This window comes from Momordica charantia (assembly GCF_013281855.1).
Source record: "Momordica charantia cultivar OHB3-1 chromosome 3 unlocalized genomic scaffold, Mcharantia_2.0 BLBB01000003.1, whole genome shotgun sequence".
In the NCBI taxonomy this organism is placed as follows: domain Eukaryota; kingdom Viridiplantae; phylum Streptophyta; class Magnoliopsida; order Cucurbitales; family Cucurbitaceae; genus Momordica; species Momordica charantia.
In genome coordinates, this window is record NW_028275161.1 from 13,264,227 (window position 1) to 13,278,777 (window position 14,551).

At 39.2% G+C, this 14,551-nt stretch overlaps 2 long non-coding RNA genes across 3 annotated transcripts; one reads left to right on the top strand and one right to left on the bottom strand.

Moving 5' to 3' along the window:
- The first annotated feature begins 10,167 nt into the window (after positions 1-10,167).
- Positions 10,168-10,604, top strand: LOC148212418 (uncharacterized). 2 transcript variants are annotated; one of them, XR_015789954.1, is made up of 3 exons: positions 10,168-10,312; positions 10,393-10,497; positions 10,569-10,604. It is a non-coding gene; the product is annotated as an uncharacterized LOC148212418 (long non-coding RNA). The 2 variants fall into 2 exon arrangements; XR_015789953.1 differs by lacking the exon at positions 10,569-10,604 and having other exon boundaries at positions 10,393-10,535.
- A 2,668-nt stretch (positions 10,605-13,272) lies between these two features.
- LOC148212419 (uncharacterized) lies at positions 13,273-14,329 on the bottom strand. Its single transcript, XR_015789873.1, has 2 exons — positions 13,747-14,329; positions 13,273-13,543 (listed from the first exon to the last, which is right to left on the bottom strand). It is a non-coding gene; the product is annotated as an uncharacterized LOC148212419 (long non-coding RNA).
- Positions 14,330-14,551: the final 222 nt, after the last annotated feature.

Below are 14,551 nucleotides of genomic sequence, written 5' to 3' on the forward strand. Positions count from 1 at the left end.
CGTTTTGTTTCGGTTTTTAAGTTGGGTTTAAATTTATTTGAAGAATTTTTCTATTTTTATATTAAAAAGATTTTTGTTAGAAGTGTTAGTTTTTGTGTTCACTTTCTAATTATTCGTGCTACATAGATATTTTAAAGCTTAATTCACTGGTTTCGCTTTGATTTAATCTAGTTTTTATAATTCTAAAAGTTACCGTTCAATCTCTCTCTCTCTCTCTTTTTTTTTTTTTGCTAAATCTCTCAAAATTTTATTCTAATAATTCCTATAAATTTATAATATTGTTCCACATTTTCTTTGGACTTAGAGAAATGAGAAATGTTGAGAGATTTAGTTAAATTAAAAATATTAAATGAAAACTATTACTAAATTTAAATCAATGGATTAAAATAGGAATTCAACTTATTTTGAGTTTTACGCCATTGAACGATTATTAATGAACCATATGTATGACTTTATGATAAAATTAAGATTAAAAAAGATTGACATACATATATTAGGGCTATTAATTGTATTTTTATTGTACTAAAAAAAAGCAGTCTCTTTATTTATTTATTTATTTTCCAAAAGAAACAAGATATATATGTTATAAATTCATTCTTTTTGGTTAAAAATTTCAAGTCTTAATAAAAATTTAAACACTAAATGAAATAGGAAGGCGTAAGCATATCTCAGAAATTTATCATTAACTTTTGAGCTAACATATCATTAAAAAGTTAGATAAATATGAATTGACATCTGTATGTTTCAATATTGTCTTAAACTTAAAAGATTACATTTTTATATATGAACTATAAATTAGCTCTCATTTTTGTATAGTTTCAATTAATATAATTAGCATGATTTTGATATAATTTGAGTAGAAAGTTTCTTTGGATGATTACTACCTAAAATTAATTAAATGAAAGAGCAATATGAGATGTAAAATTGATTATAAAATAATTGGGAAAAGATAAATGATAGTTTTAAGGAGGAAAGGTAAAAAAGTGGGAGTCTCGTGTGATGGAAGTAAAATGATTTGAATGCTTACCATGCTAAAAGCTACCTACCAACCAAAAAGGAAATTAATTTCCAAGTAAAAAATTGTCTTCACCACCAAATGTTAAAGAAAATTTCCAACTTTTTTTTTTCTTTTTTTAATTTATTGTATCTATTCTCTCTCTGTTTTTTTTCTTCCAAAAAAAGTTCTATCGTATTAAGAATTAGATGTCACTTGAACTACATTTGAGTGAAATATTATCCCTAACCATTCAAAAGTTAAAAGAAGGAAAAATTAAAGAACCTAAAATGAGTACGAGCAAGAAGGAGATGGTTAATTGGATAGAGATTTCAAATCATCATTCAAGAGCCTAATTGCAATAAGAGAGTGATTCAATTTGAAAAATGGAGAAATTAAGGGATGTTGCAATTGCAAGGCAAAAACTTTCAAGAATAATATTTAATCTATTCCCTCTTTAATTTTTATTTTTTGAATTTATCTCTAAGTAATTATTTAATATTGTTGGTCCACATATCCTCTTAAATAATATTCACGCGGACGATAATGAATGAGGATAGTATCCATACTATTGAAGTGTTGAAAATTTTCTCTTATTTTATAACTCTCATTATAGGTTGTGGGTTTAAATCTTTATTTTTCAGTTAAATTATAATTCTTGTCCTTGAATTGTTTGTAAGGTTTGTGTCGAATAAGTCTCTAACTTTAAAAGGTGTTCCTAATAGGTCGTTAAATTTTCAATTTTGTGTCTAATAATCTTAAAAAATGACTAATTTGTCTGAAAAACTTTCAATGTTGTGTCTAATAATCTCTAACCTATTTTACATTTTTTACCATTAATAGATCAATTTGACATTATTGGAGGGTAAAAATGGACTTGCCATGTGGAGGGTAAGAAATGGTGTGCCAAGATATTTCCGAGAGACACGTTCAAAATTTGAATTTGGATTTGAGAAATTTTTAATATGTGTTTGGTAATGTACTCGTAAAAGTGAAAATAAGTAAAATAGTTCACATAATAATCGATTTGGTTGGATATTAAAATTTATTAATAAATATATTATCATATTTTGCATTATAAAATTTGTATAATTATATAATTAAAAATATTATACAACTTAGTGCATAGTATATTATAATTTATAATATTGTTTTTATTTTTATAGAAGATAAAATGACTTCATAATATAATTACATACTACAAAGACTACACTTCATATAATATATATCTAGCCCTTAATATATATAATTTTTCAATGGTAGGTAGGCGATTCCACCCCGGTTAAGTTTGGGAGTGGTTTGGACAGGGAGTGGTTTGTCCACTGTCCGGCGTGTAGTAATAAATGTTAAGGACCCCACATTTATAAAATAATGGACCTTATTTAAAAAAAAAACAGAGCCCAAAACGCTCAAACAAGCAACCGATAGAACCACGATCTTGAGAGGGCATGTTAGGATCCCACATTGAAAAGATAAGGGACCTAACTATTAATATCCATGAGGTTCTATCTCAAAACTAATTGGCAATGAGAGGAGTAGCCCATGTCTATTATAAACTGTTGTTAGGTTCATTTTCTTTTCAATGTGGGGTTCTTAACACGCCCCCTCAAGATCATGACTCTTTTGGCTCATCGATTTTGACCGTATCTCATATTTGGATCGGATGCTCATTTGAGCGTTTTGGGCTCTAATACCACTGCAGACACACAAAAACAAAATTGGAAAAAGGTTATTTCACCTTTCTGTATTTCAATTTTCAATGTAATACAAGTTTCTATAATTGTGAAATTTATGTACCCCAAATTAGGGTTTCTAGAGAGAGAAACAACAAGAATTGTAAAGTATTTTTGGTACACGTGTTGACTACCTAATGGTGTTAAATAATAGTGGAAAAACAAATTCTTGTTAGTGGAGAATTCTAGAAGTGCTGAGGTGTTATCATTAGACTACTGTAGCTCTGCATTTGTGCACATTCTCCTTTACATCCCCCTCAAACGAGAGGGGAGTTCAATGACCCAAAGTTTGGACCGTAAGTAGGCGAACTAAAAATGAGTTAGGGACTTGGTAAGATAGTCTGCCAATTGATCGAATGAGGGAACATAACGAACCTCAAGAGCACCGCGAAGAACTTGATCTCAAACAAAATGCACATCAATTTTGATGTGCTTCGTGCGTTCGTGAAAACTAGGTTTGTAGCGAGAGAACTAGCACTCATGTTGCCACACCACAGGATTGGAACAGAGCGAGAGCAGATTCCAAGTTCATGTAGAAGTTACTGGAGCCAAACAATCTCAATAGAGGCATGAGCTAAAACACGATATTCAGATTCCGTGCTCGATCGAGCAACGGCTGTTTGCTTTTTGGAGAACCATGAGACAAGTGTATTTCCAAGAAAAACACAATAAGCAGCAACTGATTTTCAGTCATCGACATTGGATGCCCAATTAACATCTGAAAAGGCCGAGATTGTTAACTAATCACTAGGGTGAATTAATAACCTCATGTACTTAGTAGCACTTAGATAACGCAAGACTCTTTTAACAACTTGCCAATGAATATCAGATGGTCGTTGTAGAAACCGACTTAAGTGATTTACAATGTAGGCAATGTCTGGGTAGGTGTTAGTCAAGTATTATAGAGCACCCACAGTATTGCGATAAATAAAGGGATCTTGCAGTGGCTGGCCATCCGAAAGAGAGAGATTTCTACCAAAGACGGATGGATATGGCGCCGACTTCAAGTGTGACAAATGAAGCTTATGGAGCAAGTCATCGATATATTTGGTTTGTGTGAGGAATAGACCCGAGTCCAGTTGAGACACTTGAATGCCAAGAAAGTAACTTAAGGAGCCAAGATTTTAAGTGCAAACTTATTATCTAAGGCAGCAATGAGATTCTCAATCAGGGCGACATCATTCCCTGTTATAATGACATCATCCACATAAACTAGAAGAAAGATGGTGGAGGTACCATGTGTTGGAGGTGAATTCTCAACCTACACGTGGCATACTATGGTTGGATCATCGGCCATACACATGTCACTTTATGCAATTATATTTACCTCGGCCATGAGATCTCATGCCGAGCCGACCCCAATATATAACATGGATTACTTTGGTTCAACCCATTATCCGACAAACTCCACAACAGCACGCCATTCTTCATGGCAACCTTAAAGAGCCGCTGCGGCCTTGTCGGGAACCCTATCGCGTCTTGTGCCTATAAATAGGATCATCCCGCTCCATTCTAAGGTATGCAATCAAACCAATTCTCTCTCAAGTTGACTTGAGCGTTTACTGACTTTAGCATCAGAGTTCTTACTCTGTTTTGTAGGTCTCCTGTACGGCATTTGGAGCTCGCTGTTTAGCTTTTCCTTGCCGTTCCGAAGCTTGGAGACTTGGTCATTTCTTGATCAAACATTTGGGGCCATTAGGAAAAAATTGATTTTTCAAGTCATTTCCTAGCAACATCTGAACTGAACAATGGTAGTCCCAACACGCTCTCAACTCTCTCACACCCCCGCACCTACTGCCAATCGCAAGCATACTCGCCGGACCTATTCCCGACGTACCTATTCTCAAGTAATCAGGACCTCCAGGGATCGTCTCCCAGAGAGGGATTCACACTTCAACGAATGGGGTCCCAACTGGGGCCCAAAAAGAGGTTGGCCGAGCTGAAGACACCTAGGTGGACCTCCAACCTAATCCGAACCCCCAGGTTCAGGTTCTAAGCATCAGGTCTGAGATGGACTAGTTGAAGGAAGAGACGCAGAAGGAGATCAAGGCTCTCAAAAAGCAGTAGAAGTCACCAAACCATGTTGACTTTGCAGAACGAGAGGAGCCACCGTTCTCTTAGGATATCCTCAACGAGCCGATCCTGCATAAGTTCAAGGCCCCAACGATGACTCCGTATGATGGGTCAGGAGACCCTGTCTCATACGTCTAGATATTCGAGGGGAAGATGAACTTTCTGGCTGCGAGTACTGCAATCAAGTGTCGCGCCTTCAAGATTGCTCTGGAGGGATTTGCTCGGCTCTGGTACAGACAGTTGAAGCCAAAGTTGATTAGTAGCTGTGCAAGATGTTCAACAACCAGTTCTCAGCTCGTCAGTTGATGAAACTGCCAGCCTCCCACCTCGGCACTGTCAAGCAGTACGATCGGGAGTCCTTGACAGATTACATTACTCGGTTCATGGACGAGCACGTGAAGGTAGTCAACTATACTGATGAAATGGCAATCATCTACATTAAACTAGGCTAAATGATAAGAACCTGGTGGTCGAGCTCGGAAGTAATCCAGTTACTTCCTTGAACGAGCTCCTCATTCGAGCTCGCAGATATATCAATGGCCTCGAGTTATGGAAGGCCAACGGTGGAAAGCGCTATAGCAACCTGGACGACAAGTCTCAGAAGCGAAGGTACTATGACCGAGGTTCGAGTCGGAGGACAAGACTGACCGTCGCGAAGACAGTCGAACCGAGTTCAAGAAAGGACCTCGGTTCGATAAGTACACTCCAACCAACAAACCCACAGCTGAGATATTAGCAGTTATAGAGGAAGGCAGCTTCGAGAATTTACTCTCACCACCAGGGAAAACCAAGGTGCCTGACAAAAAGAAGGATAAGATCAAGTACTGTTGGTTCCACAAAGACCAACGACCACGACACTTCAACCTGCTACGCCTTGCATGACCCGATCGAAGAGCTCATCTGTTGTGGTTTATTTAAAGAAATATGTCGGCTCATGTGGTAGAGAAGAGCCGACCAGGTCAAACAAGGATAACCAAAAGGAGAGAACTCGGTCGCCACCTCGACGTACGGGGGATTGACCTGCGGTCATAAATACCATAGCCGGAGGACCCAGTGGACGTTAGTCCGTCCAGAAGCAGAAAGCCCTGATAAGAGAGGCGGCACATGAAGTCTGCACCTCGTACTCGAAGGAGCCGACCCTTCCCATCCTGTTCGATAAGCAAGATACTGAGAGCGTCCATTTACCTCACAACAACGCCTTAGTCATCGCCCCTACGATTGACCATGTTGTGGTCAAGCGGGTACTCATTGACGAAGGAGCCTCAACCAACGTGCTTTCCATGTCTGTCTATTCGACTTTAGGTTGGGAGTGAGCCCAGCACAAGCTGAGCCCAATTTTATTGGTTGGCTTCGCCGGATAATCTGTCACTGTCGAGGGTTGTATCTCGATTCCAGTCACCCTTGGCGAAATGGAGCATCAGGTAACTTCGATCACCGAGTTTGTGGTGATCGATCGCAGCTCAGCCTATAATGCCATACTAGGCCAACCCTTCATTCACCATCTGAAGGTCATCCCTTCGACGTACCACCAGATGATGAAATACCCTACCGCGGCTAGGATAGCAACCATCCGAGGCGAGCAGAAAATGTCAAAGGAATACTATGCTGCAGCCTTGAGAGGCTCTATTACCTGCACAAATATAACAGCTGAATCTCCGCCTCTGGATGAGCCGACCTGGGGAACTTCAGTAGAAGAGTTAGAGCTTGTGCTGCTATTGAGCTCTGACAGACAAGTCAGCATCGACACCAAGCTAGGGGCAGAGACAAGAACTGAATTGATCAACTTCCTACGAGCAAATGCCGACGTCTTTGCATGGTCGCACGAGGACATGTCAGGGATCAACCCGAGCATCATGGTACATAGACTAAATGTAGATCCCTCCTTTAGGCTTGTAAAGCAAAAGCGTCAGCTTGTCGATGCTGAGCGTAGTCTTGTAATAAGTAGGGAAGTTGAGAAGCTCTTATGAGCTGATTTTATAAAACAATTTCACTACCTCGCGTGGTTCTCTAATGTAGTTCTAGTTAAAAAAAGCTAATGGTAAATGGTGCGTCTGTATCGACTTCACCAGCCTGAACAAAGCTTGTCCGAAGGATACTTTCCCGTTGCCTCTGATAGATCAGCTCGTCGGTGCCACCACTTGACATGAACTACTAACATTCATGAATATCTACTTAGGCTATAACCAAGTTAAAATGCATGTACCTGATCAGGAGCACACCTAATTCTTGACCGACCAAGGGCTTTATTGCTACAAGGTCATGTCGTTCGGGCTGAAGAACGCTGGAGCCACATATCAATGGATGGTGAACATGATGTTTGCCAAGCAGATCGGTAGAAATATGGAGGTTTATGTCAATGATATGCTAGTGAAGAGCAAACAGGTCAACTCACACATAGTCGACTTGACGGGGGCATTCGAAGTCCTCCGCTGCTATAACATGAATCTGAACCCCTAAATATGCGCCTTCGGTGTATGCTCGAGTAAGTTTCTCAACTTCATGGTGAACCAACGGGGGATTGAGGTGAATCCAGACAAGATTCGAGCTGTGCTCGAGATGTAACCTCCAAAAAATTTAAAGCAGCTCCAACGCCTCAACGAAAAAGTAGCCGCGCTGAACCGCTTCATTCACAGGTCAATAGACAAGTGCCTTTCGTTCTTCAAAGTCTTGAGGAAGAGGGAGAAGTTTGAGTGGACCCAGGAGTGCCAAGAAGAGTTTGATTAGCTCAAACGTTATCTCGGCTCATCTCCCCTACTCACCAAGCCACTGCCAGACGACAAGTTGTTCATGTACTCGGCGGTGTCTGATAAGGTCGTTAGTTCGGTACTCATCAAAGAGGAAGGGGTCAGCAGCATCTGGTGTATTACACCAATATATCTCTTACTGATGCCTACACGAGGTATCCGTGTATCGAAAAGCTAGCTTTGGCTTTGGTGACATCGGCTTGGCGCTTGCGCCCTTACTTTCAAGCACACCACATTACAGTGCTCAACAATTTCCCCTTGAGGTAGATCTTTCATAAGCTTGAGACCTCAGGAAGGCTCATGAATTGGACCTTGGAGCTCAGTGAGACCACATCTCGTTCAAACCACGAATAGTAATGAAGGGCTAGGTAGCAGCTGACTTAATTGCCGACTTGACCCCATATCGATCTAGTACTGATGACCGAGTGCAGTGGACGCTGTATGTTAATGGCTCCTACAACGACAAAGGTTGTAGGGCTGACATGCTTCTCCTCGGCTAGAGTGACCTCAGATTTGAGTGTGCACTGAGGTTCAGCTTCAGAGCGTCGAATAACGAAGCTAAGTATGAAGCACTCATCGCAGAACTCAGAGTTACGAGGGGGATGAGAGTGAACCATCTGCTCATCCTTAATGATTCGCAACTCATCGTGAACCAGATAAACGAGGAATACCAAGCGAAAGATAGTCTCATGGAGAGCTACCTCAAGAAGGCGAAGGAACTCCTAAGCCAGTTTAAGAACTACGTGATTCGTCAAGTTCCAAGGTCAGAAAATTGAAATGCTGACGCCCTCGCCAGGCTTGCTTCAGCATATGAGACTGAACTACCCTGCGCAGTCCCAGTCGAGGTACAGAATGAGCCATCCATCGACCAAGCCGAGGTGATGGATATTCAGCCAACTTCCCCAACTTGGATGGATCCAATCAAGGATTACCTGAGTGGGAAGGTTCCTGATGACCGTGTCGAGGCCTTGAAGCTGGCACGCTGAGCTGCGCACTACGTCATCTAGGAGGGCAAGTTGTATAAGAGAGGTTTCTCTTTACCACTTTTGAGATGCCTCAACCCAGATGAAGCTGATTACGTCATGAGAGAGGTTCACAAAAGAGTCTGTGGCAACCACTCCGGTGCTCGGTCCATGCCTTTCAAAATCATCAAGCAGGGCTATTATTGGCCGAGCCTAGACCGGGACACAAAGCAGTTCGTGAAGAAGTGTGACAAGTGTCAGCGTTTCGCTACTATTCCGCACCGACCTCTAGAGTTCCTCATGCCCATTTCAAGTCCTTGGCCATTCGCTCAATGGGGTCTCGACCTGATCGGTGCACTCCCTACCAGGAAAGGACAAGTCACCCACTCGATAGTTACGACGGATTATTTCACCAAATGGGTTGAGGCCGAGCCGCTAGCAAAAATTACCGAGCAAAATGTCACAAGCTTCATCTAGAAGAATATCGTTTGTTGATTCGACATCCCTTATGCCCTGATAATGGACAATGCGAAGCAATTCGACAATGCCCGATTCAACAAATTCAGCGAGGAGCTTGGCATCAAGCATTTTAGCTCGTCTCCGGCTCATCCTCAGGCCAACAAACAGGTCGAAGCTATCAACAAGATTGTCAAGCGCGGCCTGAAGACAAAGCTGGAGGCCCTAAAGGGCCGATGGGCTGAAGACCTTTCAGAAGTACTCTGGTCTTACCGAACTACAGTGCGAGGGTCGACGGACAAAACCCCTTTCAGTCTTGTGTTCGGCTCGGAAGTGGTTGTACCAATGTAGGTGGGTTTACCAACCTTTAGAGTTCAGCACTTCGATCAGCAAGCTAACGCTGAGGCACTTCTGCTCAACCTCGACCTCCTTGAGGAAAGGCGTGTTCAGTCACAACTTCGCCGAGCCAAGTATCAGAACCGCATGGCACGATATTATAATGTAAGGGTGAAGCCTCGAGACTTATTGTTGTTGATAACATGAATATTAGAAGAGAGATTCTTGTTAATTGTTGTTCGGGTCCATCGACAACGTAGTTGCATTAGGAACGATTTTCGAATGCAACTTGGAAGGAGGCAATGCGAAGGTATTAGTTGATGTAGTGTTCCAGAATGATTGCCCTTTGCCCATTCCATCTAACAGAGGATCGAATGTACTAGCTGACGAGTTAGGTTCGCACATATTATGGCCAGGACACCTCATTACCATCACTGAAAAAGGGGTAACATAGTGTAAAATAATTTAAGTATTATGCCCCTTTTTGTCGTGTAAGACTAACTTCAATTCCTTCAACTAAGTAGGTGGTTGCAACCAGAGAGGAGGTGCTTGAGCTGTACCCGTTCGAATATGATCGAAGCACCCCAATTGTTCTGCGATGCCTGCTTCGTGAGATGAAGATATGTAAATCTCAGGTAATATTGCCAGTGACTGATGACGTGTTCGGCCACATCTGTAGAGTATGGATGGACATTGTTCAAACCTTTTATGAGATGAAGCCGATAACTGATTCGTGCATAGATGTGTATATCATGTAAGTGACATGACTTATAAATTATAATGAGATCACCAAAACGATAACATCGTCATATCGCTAATGTTTGACTTTTATGTGTTTTGTAGATACTTATACAAGAACTTGGTGACAAGAGGTGCATCTCATATGTACAAATTTCTTGATGCTGGATCAATATCGACATCCAATCTTTCAAAAGAAGCACGAACGGAGAATTTGACAAAACAACTTATGCAAATGGAGTCGGGTCAATTGCTTTTTGCTCCCTACAACAGTGGGTAAGTCCTTTTCATTAATATAGCTATTGTGGTATGTATGTCTAATTTAACTGATTTTATAATTTATTTGGAATGCATAGATCACATTGGATATTGATAGTCATTGATTACTCGAAGACCATGGTGTATTCAATCAACCCTTTGAGAAATCGTCTGGACAATGATATAATGGATGTCGTCAACCGGTATGTAGAAGTCACCTAATGATTGAGCTTAAGTTCATTTTTTTATAAACTTATTGTCCATCGCTTCGTAGGACTTTGAATAAGTGCAACAAAGTAAAGGTACATTGGAAGTGTGTAAAGGTAAGAGATGTAGTTCATTCATTAAATGGTTCACAGTCACTGTTCTATTTATTATCAGCTTAGTGTTTGGGAAATGTCTTGTTGTGTCCATAGTGCCCAAGACAACCTGGCTCAACAGAATGTGGGTATTACGTTATGCGGTTCATGCGAGCCATAGTAAACCAACAAAGCACTTCGATCACAAATATAGTAAGTAATAATTTAGCCTGTATGAATGTCAAAACATATGTATATATGCGAATGTCTCGAACTTAATTAATTAATGATTCTATGGTTACAAATGAAACTTGAACCGAAAGAATACAAAAAAGACGACATAAACTTGTTGAGAATGGAGTGGGCCGAGTTTGTTGGGTCCTACCTTACTTTTTCATAAGATGTGTATTTACTTTTTTTGGCCGACCATGAACTCATGTTGCATATAATATTCTTTTTTGCTTGCACATTGTTCGAGTTCATGGTTGATGCATTGGTAGCAATACTTTTGTCTCGCTTATTTTTTGGAATGCTGGCCACCTTATACTTTCATGACGAAGAGAAAAACTTTGGTGTGAGTTGTTAACTATATCACTGTTTATTCATTTGAAGGTGTAGTACTTAGAGTAATCTGAATATTTAAATTTTCTGGTAGGACTACTTCGTCAGACACACTACTTTGACGTATCTATTTTGTCAGACAAGAAATTTTTGGTCGGCTTCGTAGCTTAACGCATATGCGGTATTGTATTATTCAAAACTTTGTTTGGATGTTATTGTTTATGTCAAGTTTTTTAGAAAGCTCATTTTCCTAAGTTGCTTATTATTGGTTTATATGACAGGAGCAATCTTCGCACTGGAAATGCTTGTCGAACTGCGTTCGGGTGAGCTGAAGCATGTTGTGGCCGTTTCATTCAAAGATCCATCATAACAAAGGTAAGCTATTTTAAGCTTTTCGTCATCATTCATACTATAACATTTGAATATTAAATACTTATGAATCGAACTTGTTATATGCTGGGACTATAGCTATATTATTGAGTACGTTTACAAGAAATACTGAATATTGAATATTGATTATAGTTTGTGTTATATTGTTTAAGTTCATTTTGTGCTATGCTGCTGAAGGATATAGAATAAGTGTTCGATTATTTTTGTTATTGTAACCTCTTCAGTTATGTTGGAACTTTGTTTGATCATTTTGTTGGTTATCATATCATATTGATACTTTCCTTACAGGATGATTGTACTGATATTTTGTGCTATGTATTTTAAGGATGTAGAAAAAGTGTAGGCATGTCGTTTATTTGAATCGTGCTTCTTCTGTTTGGTCGTTATGTTGGTTGTTTTATTATATTATCGAGTAAGTTCATATGAATGTTGATGAGTAGGTTGGTTTTTGTTTAATCATTTATCTAACTTGGGTATTGTTTTTTCATTAGGTCTTTCTTAACCCAAAGATGTCGACAATTAGAAATCTAATTGGTGGCTGAGCATCGTTGTTGGGGTTGGTGTGTAAAGAACAAGTTTAATTCTGTAATTATGTAATTTGTGTTTGAGAATACTAATACATTCTAAATTAATATATTAGCTTTCTTGTTCATGTTTAATATATTTCAACTTTGTTATGGTAAATTAATATATTTGCGTGTTCGAACGATAATTTAACAATATGATATTTATATTCCGTGACATCTACAATCAAAATTAAATATGTATTCAGTGACCCTCTTTTTATCGTCACAAAATGAAATCATTAATGACGTTTTTAAACCGTCACCAAAATATTTTTTAGGACGATTATCAAACGTCACGAAATTCACTTTTCGTGACGTGTAAACACCGTCACGAAATACAATTTTGGTGACGGTGAAACACCGTCACGAAAGGATGTCACGTGACCTCTCCTCCCCTTTTCAAGGTCTTTCCATGACATTCTATAATCGTCACGAAATCATTTTTCGTGACGGTTTATGAACGTCGTGGAAGTTCATGTCTTTCGTGACGCTAATTAACCGTCACGTGTGCTAATTTTGATGACGTTTTTTAAACGTCTCGTATACCTTTCGTGATGGGCGTATACGTGATGCCAATAAAAACGTCACGAAAGATTTTTGTGACTCTAAAAAAACGTCACGGTAGATCGAATTTCTAGTAGTGGTGACTTGCCATGGAGCATCGTAGAAGGAAGACTGTTGATCAATAGTGTGGATGTGAGGAAAGCTTCCCACCAATAACCAAGACGCATGGACGCTTGAGTAGGCAATGTTAATCCCATTTCAACAATATGTCGATGCTTTCTCTCAACCCGACCATTCTGAGCGGAGGTGTAAGGCCAAGAATATCGCGATTGAACACCCAACGTTGCACACAATTGATGTATCCTTTTATATTCACCCCCATTATCCGATTGTAACATTTTAATGGATGTCCCAAACTGAGCTTTCATCATAGCAAGAAAATGATTAAAGGCGGCGGTAGTGTCACTATTCAGCTTAAGAGAATAAATCCAAACAAATCTGCTAAAATCATCTAAAAAGTGAACATAGTATCGATATCCTTCAGTGGAAAGAACCGGTGCAGGACCCCACATATCAGTATGAATTAATTCAAACGGAGCATTAGGATGTGAATTTGAAGCAGGAAATGGGAGAGCATGCGATTTACCAAACTTGCAAGTTTCATAAAAAGTAAAAATATCATTGATCTTCACTGGTACATTACAACTTTTAACTATAGTATTAAAAACTCCAGAGGATGGGTGACCAAGCCTCCTATGCCAAACATCTTTAGACACGACCACTGGAATAGACGACACAAAAGCAGCAACATTGTTATTAGCCGACCCCAAGCAACTATTTAATAGACATTCCAGTGACACCTGGTGAACCGAGCTGATAGAGTCCATCTTTAAGAGCCCCGTCAGAACCACTTTGCTTGTACGTGTGTCCTTTACAATACAATGATCAACATGAAATTCAAAATACACATCATTATCGTGGGCAAGTTTTGAAAGACTAACAAGATTTTTGGCTATAGAAGGCACATATAAAACATTTTTAAGAGTTATCAATTTATCATTTGATCCCAAATAGGAAGAGGCCAAAGAAATAAGCAACTTATCACCATTACCAACGGTCACCTTATTCTTACCACTATATTCAGAGGGATTAACCATATTACTATAATCTGCTGTAACATGATTTGATGCTCCACTATCAACATACCAAGTTGGGTCAACCACTGGTTCAGGGCTTGCAATAAAGGTATTTGGTTTTTGTGTGGCTAGGAAAGCTTGAGTGGCCATTGGAGCAATTGCAGTCATATTAGGATTCCCTCCTCCAAAGTTAGAGCCACCTACATGATTACTTGGCCCTGAATTAGCATACTGCTTGTCAAAACGATGATAACACACAAGTGCCGTGTGTCCTAGCTTTCCACACACTTAGACAAATAGGACGGTTGTTGTTCCAACGTCCTCTGCCCCTACCTTGACATTCTTGACAAAGAGAAGAGGAGAGGGTAAAAAAGCAAAACTGAAATGAGAAAGGGAGAAAGAAAGAAACAAAACTAAAACTTGAAAGAGTGAAGAAAGAATAAAGATGAAAAGGAAGAGAAGAAAAAGAAATTATGGAGGTAGAGAAGATTGAGAGAGGGTTAGATAGAAAAATGAGAGAAAATGTATAAAATAATAAAAGATAAATTATAAATATATAAAATAATTAAATTAAAAGAAAAAGATAGATGGTCAATAGCCATCTGAAAAACAAATGATAAGATAAGCGTAATCACGTTGAATGCAAAATCAATTTAACAAATGATACAAATCAGTAAAAAAAAAACAAATGATAAGTCATTTAAAAAATATATATATTTTTTAAAATTATACCTATGTGGGTCGGTTTCGATCGGTTTGAAGATATTTTTCAGATCGACCGACATCAATTCTGTCGGTTGG